General features: G+C 42.3%; 1 long non-coding RNA gene across 4 annotated transcripts; it reads right to left on the reverse strand.

Moving 5' to 3' along the window:
- Positions 1-3,961: 3,961 nt before the first annotated feature.
- On the reverse strand, positions 3,962-6,376 carry LOC125556101. Of its 4 annotated transcripts, none has more exons than XR_007305003.1 (3): positions 6,262-6,376; positions 5,591-5,661; positions 3,962-4,056 (listed from the first exon to the last, which is right to left on the reverse strand). It is a non-coding gene; the product is annotated as an uncharacterized LOC125556101 (long non-coding RNA). The 4 variants fall into 4 exon arrangements; XR_007305002.1 differs by lacking the exons at positions 3,962-4,056; positions 6,262-6,376 and adding exons at positions 4,079-4,180; positions 4,662-4,770 and having other exon boundaries at positions 5,591-5,860; XR_007305004.1 differs by lacking the exon at positions 3,962-4,056 and adding an exon at positions 5,499-5,525.
- Positions 6,377-10,269: the final 3,893 nt, after the last annotated feature.

The raw sequence follows: 10,269 nt of genomic DNA on the forward strand, positions 1-10,269 counted from the left end.
GTTTATGTTTTCAATTTCGTTGAAATAATGTTTGAGATTCCTGTTCTGTTTTCACAAAATGTTATAGTTTTAAAATTTATTCAGAAATATCAAAAGGAAAACCACGTTCAAAATTTCAAAAAAGTTCATGTAAACCGGGCTGCCATTTTGGACACCAAATTTTAGGAATTACGATGGCTAGCTCCGTTGAGCACTTGCAGTAGGTCTTTGGTTCGAGGCCTCTCACAAACTTTAGTTTTGGGGAATTTTAGGGAGCTGTTGTTTTTGTTTTGCCGCCATCGTTCTATTTCTTTTTTGGCGTTACAAATCTAGCATGAGTGTTTGTCAGGCGCAGCGGCTAGCTCAACGCGCAACTTGCTATGAGGTTGTGGGATTGCATCACAGCGCAAACACCCTCCTATTTTTTCCTTCTTTTTTGAGAAACTCCTATATTTTGCCTTTATTTCGTCTCGCTAACGCGATGCCTCCACCTGCTACTGCAAATGGGCTGGTCCAGGTGAGCTGACCTTTTGCCGTAGCGAGCGTCATATAGGAGGTCCCAAATAGGGGGTGCCCCTATTTCTCGCGTTATGCGAGACAGGAGGTTTCTCTTGCCGGAGAGCACGTGAGCTTTGCCAGCCCACAAGAGCGGGAGGCCACAGCCTTTTTTCCTGTTTTTTTTTTTACGTTTTTTGTTTCTTTTTTAGTTTCTTTCTACACTTTTGTTTATACTTTAAAATATTCTAAATATATACATTACAAAAAAACTCATCAAAAAACATTTGAAAAAAAATCTTGAAAAAGTATTTGAAAAATGTTGATCATGTATATATAATGTTGAAAAACTATTTGAAACTAGTAGACTGCCCGTGCGTTGCCACGGGCCAGGGGAAAATTTGTAAACAATGCTCAAGTTACCCTCCTCGAACGAAAACATTGCACGCAAGTATCTTCTCTCTATTTCAACAAACACCATGCACCCCATCTAGTCTCTGTTTTTTGTTGAACTTCTCCCTAGCCCTCTTTGTCCATACATAAACCATCCTCTTAATATGCGGTAACTTGATTATGCATGTGGCTTCTATGTCATTGTTTTATTGTCTTGCACTACTACGTATGTTAAAAATATGGCATATACAAGGCACCTCACCTTAGTAGAAATAGTAAGAAAATGTGGCATATGAACAAGAAAACAATCTTTCCACGACATGTTCATTCACAAACTAATAATTCTCTATTTATCTCTGGGCTCTGCTTCCATTTCCACCTAAGATGCATCTCCATCACTTTATCTCACTAATACATATTTTCCTACAGACCTCAAATATACATACAAGAATCACACGACAAGGTTGCATCATTGTCATTCCATCTCTTCTTTCACTTCGGCTCTTTTGGTCATTGCAACACCAGCGTGCGCCGTCTTCACACTGCTCCAAATCTGCCCATGTTTCCATCCGGCTCCAAATACGCCCATTTTTTTCTCTAAGTCAGTCATGTCGTAACAAATTTGTACTTTCAGCCTTAGAATTTCATTGTTTGGAATGAGGAGGGATTTCAGAGTTCACTTCTCTATGAGAGAACGCAACACAAATTGATACAGATTAGTGATGAAAAAAATTTGCTTCCATAGATGTAAATTACTTCTGTATGAAAATATATTTTGTTTCAAATGTTTATACTCCTTGCTTTTGGAACTTTAGTTTCCTTCATATGGTTTTTTCACTTCCTTTTTTTGGATGGTAACTGTTTCGGGTCAAATTACTTCTATGGCAATTAAATATTGTTTCCATATGGTTAAATTTTGTTTGTTTGGACTGACCATAGAAAATGATTCCTTGAATTGGCAATCGCTTCAATGTAGTACTCCCTCCGTCCCACAATAAGTGACTCAAAAATGACTCAACTTTGTACTCCTTCCTTCAATTGGAGTATATGTTTTCTTTTTGTTGGGGAACGCAGTAATTTCAAAAGTTTTCCTACGCACACGCAAGATCATGGTGATGCATAGCAACGAGAGGGGAGAGTGTTGTCTACGTACCCACGCAGACCGACTGCGGAAGCGTTGACGCAACGTAGAGGAAGTAGTCGTACGTCTTCCCGATCCGACCGATCCAAGCACCGTTACTCCGGCACCTCCGAGTTCTTAGCACACGTACAGCTCGATGACGATCCCCGGACTCCGATCCAGCAAAGCGTCGGGGAGGAGTTCCGTCAGCACGACGGCGTGGTGACGATCTTGATGTTCTACCGTCGCAGGGCTTCGCCTAAGCACTGCTACAATATGATCGAGGTGGAATATGGTGGCAGGGGGCACCGCACACGGCTAAGGAACGATCTCAATGATCAACTTGTGTGTCTAGAGGTGCCCCCTGCCCCCGTATATAAAGGAGCAAGGGGAGGAGGCCGGCCGGCCCCTACAGGCGCGCCAGGAGGAGTCCTCCTCCTAGTAGGAGTAGGACTCCTACTAGGAGGGGGAAAGAGGTGGAGTGGGAGAAGGAAAGGGGGGCGCCGCCCCCCTCCCCTAGTCCAATTCGGACCAGGGAGGAGGTGGCGCGCGGCCCACCTCTGGCAGCCCTTCTCTCTCTCCACTAAAGTCCATATGGCCCATTACTTCTCCCGGTAGGGTTTCGGTAACCCTCCGGCTCTCCGGTTTTCTCCGAAATCACCCGGAACACTTCCGGTGTCCGAATATAGCCGTCCAATATATCAATCTTTATGTATCGACCATTTCGAGACTCCTCGTCATGTCCGTGATCACATCCGGGACTCCGAACTAACTTCGGTACATCAAAATGCATAAACTCATAATAACTGTCATCGTAACGTTAAGCGTGCGGACCCTACGGTTCGAGAACAATGCAGACATGACTGAGACACATCTCCGGTCAATAACCAATAGCAGGACCTGGATGCCCATATTGGCTCCTACATATTCTACGAAGATCTTTATCGGTCAGACCGCATAACAACATACATTGTTCCCTTTGTCATCGGTATGTTACTTGTACGAGATTCGATCGTCGGTATCCAATACCTAGTTCAATCTCGTTACCGGCAAGTCTCTTTACTCGTTTTGTAATACATCATCCCGCAACTAACTCATTAGTTGCAATGCTTGCAAGGCTTATGTGATGTGCATTACCGAGAGGGCCCAGAGATACCTCTCCGACAATCGGAGTGACAAATCCTAATCTCGAAATACGCCAACCCAACATCTACCTTTGGAGACACCTGTAGAGCTCCTTTATAATCACCCAGTTATGTTGTGACGTTTGGTAGCACACAAAGTGTTCCTCCGGCAAACGGGAGTTGCATAATCTCATAGTCATAGGAACATGTATAAGTCATGAAGAAAGCAATAGCAACATATTAAACGATCGGGTGCTAAGCTAATGGAATGGGTCATGTCAATCAGATCATTCAACTAATGATGTGACCTCGTTAATCAAATAACAACTCTTTGTTCATGGTTAGGAAACATAACCATCTTTGATTAACGAGCTAGTCAAGTAGAGGCATACTAGTGACACTCTGTTTGTCTATGTATTTACACATGTATTATGTTTCCGGTTAATACAATTCTAGCATGAATAATAAACATTTATCATGATATAAGGAAATAAATAATAACTTTATTATTGCCTCTAGGGCATATTTCCTTCACTTTTCTCATAGGAAAGGAGGGTGCTTTAATTTTTTACAGAACAAAATTGAGATTGATTTATTCTTTAGTTAAAATTGGTGCCACGAATATGTTTCATGGAATCTGAGAATTGTTCCAAACGTATCGATAAAGTGCTTCCAATGAAGTAAAAATTGGCAGTCTGAGGATTTTGCATTGAACCTCTTTTAAAATGGTGATGAAAGAGCACACATGTTCAAGATAAGTTTGGCCTTAATCTAATCGAGAAACAACTGTTTTTCATACCAGACAAGCAACTACTCCTCTCTGACTCAATGTGCCACACCATTCACTCACCGGTGTAATCCATACACATGTTCAGTACCTTTTGAATTTTATGCTCCCGCTTCTCCATGTGTCAACCCCTTTGTTCCTTGTTGACCCTAGCTTGTCTTGATACAACATCAAGCAACAACAAAATATTACACCTGATAGGACATCAAGCTATACAGGAACTATTAGACCACCCAAATTATTGAAGTTTCAGAATTTGTGTCTGGGTCCATGCCTAATAAACTGGAAGAAAACCAAAAGATACTTAATGATATGAATCAACTTGGTTAAGTATGGTCAAATACAATGCACGGTGGAATATCTTCCCTGGAAAACAAAAGAAAAGGAGATGGAAGAAATCATGTACTCAATGGGTGGCTGTAAGTTCACGTGTATCAAGACTTGGCTCACATATCATTGATCATGGGTCTGTGTCAATATGGCTCCAGTGCCCAGTTTATCACGATGTTTTGTTATTATTTCCGAGATAGTACTTTCTATTATAGTGTTGAGATAAGCAATTTAGATGTTTTAAATATTCCCAGCTCTTGACGTAAGAAATTTAGATAGAAAGATGCAGTTCACCTGTGATGTCTGCACCTAAACACCTAGAAATTTGGACAAGAAGTATTTCAGTAACTGAATAATCTTTGACCGTCCAAAAGAACTACGATGTTTCTTTGGGAATAACAGCAGAACAAAAAATCCGAGAATCATGGCTGACCTATGAGGCGCAGATGTTGTCAAGGACCTAGCTGGCAAACCAGTGCCAGAAGACGACCTTGAACCATGCCTCCTCTCCTTTGCGCAGCCTTGAAACCACGAGTAATTACCTGGCATTATTTCATTATCTCAGCTGGTTTTATGACTTTGAACATATGAGAGTACTCTAACATGTAAAATAATTCTTTCTCAGGTTCCAAATAAGTCAACAGTAGGTCAAAAATAGGGGTGAAACATTGCCAGGCAGGCAGACACACAACAACAGTCGATGATTATAGCTTAAGGTCCAATGAGGATAATATAAGTAGTGGAAAACGGAATTTTGTATCCACATCCCTATTGATCAAGGAGTAAGTCAACATGATACAAGGAACGTACAACAACACCCGAGACAATATAATTACAACACTGCAAAAAAAATTAGAGATCCATGTAATCAAATATCTCTTTGTTAAATTTTAGCTGAACAACTTAACTTATAGAGTGTCGATGGTTCAGATCTTTTTCCTTTTAATTAACATGTGAGTTATTATAAAGTGGGTAATTTCTTTTTGCGGTATATAAAGTGGGTAATTCGTATAGACTAAGACATGGAAAAAGGGTGTAGGTGGTGCAAATTCATAGCAAGTTTTATATTGGATGCACACAAACAACTGTGTGGACACACAAAAAGAAAACAATCACTTTGAAAGTTTGAATAGAAATGTCTAAATGAACATCAGATGGTCTAGTGTCTCCACTGAAAGCACTACATGGACCCCTCATTAACAATTTAGCAATGAACAAACAATTCTAGTATTTAGACATGAGAATACCTTGTACAGAATTTCAAAGCCATAAAAACGTTACCACTGGTTTGGGTATCCTGGAAATAAAATAGAGGTAATAAATTCCTTATAACTAATCAGGTGAACATAGAAAATTGATTACCTCTGGTTTGATCCCATGTGCTCTAGCCAAAAATAGATCAAATCGGCAGGATATCCTATAAGGAAACAAATCTAGCAAGGAAACTGATTATTATTATATCTAATTTCCAGCTACCAGTGGTAGGCGCAAAGTGGAACACTATTACGTAGGACAACAAATTTGGGCAGGAGGAAGTATAATGGTTATGAATGCCAGGCAAAGTGTATTAAGTTCATAACTATGAGCATGCAAATAATTTATATGAAGGGTCCCTTTTCTTCTGCATAAGTCAGACATGCTGTATGTATGTGTAATGTGTCCAACTGTACACAAATACAAAATATATATTACAACGGAAAATGCGTGAATATGATGATGAATAACTTATTCTGAACTCTTTTGCATCTTGTATAATGGACAGGGATTGAGATTCTAATTTTGGCACTACTGGAGAGTATGTTGTGTGCAAAAAGAAACTACATGCAGTAATCTACATGACTGTTCGTACCAACAGAGAAACAATTTTGCATTTAGTAGATGTGTGTATGTTTCGGGGTTACTTTCACAATATTTAGTTGGTATAGAAAAAACACTTAAGGCTAGCAAATAGAATTAACCTAGTACATAGAAAGTAGAGAACTGACTGCTGCAGTAAATTATGAACTGATATCACACATAAAACAGTAACATACCCCAAAATCTATTCCTCGCAGCTCCCCACAAGTCTTCCTTCGCCCTCTTCTGCTCCACCAACCCCTGTTATGATTTCTCTCCCCTTAAATCAATCTTCTTACTCCGCATACCATCTCTGTCTCCCCAGCCCAAACATGCTAGTACCATCAGTAGCACGTCCGACACCCCACGAAAGAAAACACAATACAACCCACACATGAATAATGATGTAAACATACGTGAAATTATGAACGCTCCAAGAAAATCATTCTGTAAATAACTTGAATGGTGTGTTGATATGCAGAAACATCTACTTCTTTACAAGACATTTACTTGTTTGGATTGCAAAACAAATATTGTTGTAGGAAATGATCTATTGGAAACTGGTACAAAACTTCAAACATCTTTACTGCTGGACATAGAACAAGCACACAACATCCTGTAATTATTTAGTTGCAGACGTACATGCATGACAGCCAACATATATAAAGTCTTGTGATGAATTGTGTTCAATGGTGAAGAAACTTGCAGCAAAGTGTTTCCTATTAAATGACCTCCCAAACTCAATGTTGGTTGGTCCACTCTACTAAGCTGTGCTATGTCAATAATCAAAAAGAAATATATGCTTGTTTTACCACTGGCAATCATGAAAAGCATGATAAAGGCTCTTCAAAATTCTCTTGGAGTCCTGACTGATGATCCGGAGGTGCTTAAAGGTATGGTGCAGGATTTTTATAAAACTTTGTATACCTCAGAAGGGGTGCATAACATGGAATCAGTCCTCAACTGTGTACCCTCAAAAGTCTCGGCGGAGATGAACAAGCTACTATTAGCACCGTATAATGGAGAGGAAGTGAAGGCTACACTCTTTCAGATGTACCCCACTAAAGCACCTGGCCCCGACGGTTTTCCCGCACACTTTTATCAGCATCATTGGGACCTGTGTGGGGCTGAAGTGATGGAGGCGGTCCTGAGAATCATCAGGGGAGAGGACAGTCCGGAAAGTATCAATGACACGGTCTTGGTTCTAATCCCCAAGGTAATGAATCCATCCATGCTTGCAAAATTCAGGCCTATCAGTTTATGTAATGTTTTATACAAGATAGCATCCAAGGTGATTGCTAACAGGCTGAAGCAGATTCTACCGGAGATTATCTCAGAGGAGCAATCGGCCTTTGTGCCAGGTAGACATATTACAGATAATATTATAAGTGCTTACGAGTGTCTTCATTTTATGAAACGCAGCAAGGCAAAGGTAAACAGTTTCTGTGCTCTAAAGCTCGATATGATGAAGGCATATGACAGGCTTGAGTGGGATTATTTACAAGCAATTATGTTGAAGCTAGGCTTTGCTCCATCCTGGGTACATATTGTCATGAACATGGTGCGTTCAGTATCGTTCTTGGTGCTTTTTAATGGAGAGAGACTAGACACTTTTTATCCATCCAGAGGTATTCAGCAGGGAGATCTGATATCCCCATATCTCTTTTTACTCGCGGCAAAGGGCCTCTCGTGCCTACTGAAATCCAGTTCTTTGTCGTCTCAGCTAGAAGGGATCAAGGTGGCTCCCACGGTGCCAGTCGTGAACCACCTCCTTTTCGCCGATGACAGCCTGCTGTTGTTTAAATCGAGTGTTGAAGGGGCTATTGCAGTATCAAATCTGTTGGAAGACTACTGTTTGGCCTCGGGGCAACGTATAAATCACGATAAATCTTCAATTTTCTTCAGTAGGGGGTGCCCACAGGGAATGAGAAACAATATCAAGAGTACCTTGAATGTCCAGAATGAATCCCTCAGCGATAGGTACCTGGGCATGCCTACTGATGTGGGGCATTCTAAGAATGGCACATTCCGATATCTCAGAGACCATGTGTGGGAGAAAGTCACAGGATGGATGGAAAAATTGTTATCTGCGGCTGGAAAAGAGGTGCTCATTAAATCAGTAGCGCAAGCAATACCGGTCTATTCTATGTCCTGTTTTCGACTCCCAAGAGGCTTCTGTGAAAGTATCACCTCACTGATTAGGCAATTTTGGTGGGGCAGCAAGCAAGGGAAGAGGAAACCCAGTTGGGTGGCCTGGGATGAAATGACTAAGCCTAAACATTTGGGAGGACTTGGCTTTAGGGATATGGAAATTTTTACTCTCGCATTGTTGTCTAGGCAGGCATGGAGGATGCTACAAAATCCCTACTCTTTGAGTGCTCGCATTCTCAAAGGAGTTTACTTTCCAGATCACTCTTTGTTTGATGCCACCCTTGGTACACATCCGTCGCAGATTTGGAGGGCCATCCTGGATGGCCGGGAGATAATGGTGCAGGGACTAGCGAGGAGGATAGGCAATGGAGAAAGTACTGATATATGGCAAGATAACTGGATACCTCGTCCTCATATGAGGAGACCGGTTACATCTATTTCCCCACACCCACCTCATAAAGTCTTGAATCTAATCAACCATGCTACTGCTTCTTGGAATGAACAGCTAATCCGTACAATTTTTATTCCAATTGATGCAGAGGCAATTCTGCAAATTCCTCTCTGCACTAGACAGGTTGAGGACTTTTGGGCATGGAGCGAGGATAGGCGAGGGGTTTTCTCGGTGCGAACGGCTTACAGAATGATACAACAGACAAAGTTAAGTCGAGAATCTTGGTTGTTTGAATAAGGGGGGTCTTTGTGACGCCCCCGATTTGACCGTACACTAATCATACACGCAAACGTGTACGATCAAGATCAGGGACTCACGGGAAGATATCACAACACAACTCTACAAATAAAATAAGTCATACAAGCATCATGTTACAAGCCAGGGGCCTCGAGGGCTCGAATACAAGAGCTCGATCATAGACGAGTCAGCGGAAGCAACAATATCTGAGTACAGACATAGGTTAAACAAGTTTGCCTTAAGAAGGCTAGCACAAACTGGGATACAGATCGAAAGAGGTGCAGGCCTCCTGCCTGGGATCCTCCTAAACTACTCCTGGTCGTCGTCAGCGGGCTGCATGTAGTAGTAGGCACCTCCCGAGTAGTAGTAGTCGTCATCGACAGTGGCGTCTGGCTCCTGGACTCCAACATCTGGTCGCAGCAACCGGGTAGAGGAAGGGGAAAAGGGGGAGTAAAGCAACCGTGAGTACTCATCCCAAGTACTCGCAAGCAAGGAGCTACACTACATATGTATGCATTGGTATCAAATGGAATAAGGGTATCATATGTGGACTGAACTGCGAAATGCCAGAATAAGAGGGGGATAGCTAGTCCTATCGAAGACTACGCTTCTGGTAACCTCCAACTTACAGCAGGAGAAGAGAGTAGATGGTAAGTTCACCAAGTAGCATCGTGTAGCATAATCCTAACCGATGATCCTCCCCTCGTCGCCCTATGAGAGAGCGATCACCGGTTGTATCTGGCACTTGGAAGGGTGTGTTTTATTAAGTATCTGATTCTAATTGTCATAAGGTCAAGGTACAACTCCAAGTCTTCCTGTTACCGAAGATCACCACTATTTGAATAGATTAACTTCCCTCCAGGGGTGCACCACATAACCCAACACGCTCGATCCCATTTGGCCGGACACACTTTTCTGGGTCATGCCCGGCATCGGAAGATCAACATGTCGCAACCCTACCTAGGCACAAAGAGAGGTCAGTACGCCGGTCTAAATCCTATGGCGCAGGGGTCTGGGCCCATCGCCCATTGCACACCTGCACGTTGTATGGGCGGCCGGAAGCAGAACTAGCCCCCTTAATACAAGAGCAGGCTTACGTTCCAATCCGGCGCACGCCGCTCAGTCGCTGATGTCATGAAGGCCTCGGCTGATACCACGACGTCGAGTGCCCATAACTGTCCCTGTCGTGGATCTAAGACTGACAGTAGAATGGGGGTAAGTATGAGGAGGCAAGATCCTAGCTATGGAGGAGTTGTATGCACGAGTTTTACGAGTTCAGGCCCTTCTCGGAGGAAGTAATAGCCCCACGTCTCGGTGTCCTGAGGCGGTCGACTGGATTATATTAGTGTGTGTTTACAAAAGTGCG

This window comes from Triticum urartu, chromosome 5 (genome assembly GCF_003073215.2).
Source record: "Triticum urartu cultivar G1812 chromosome 5, Tu2.1, whole genome shotgun sequence".
In the NCBI taxonomy this organism is placed as follows: Eukaryota; Viridiplantae; Streptophyta; class Magnoliopsida; order Poales; family Poaceae; genus Triticum; species Triticum urartu.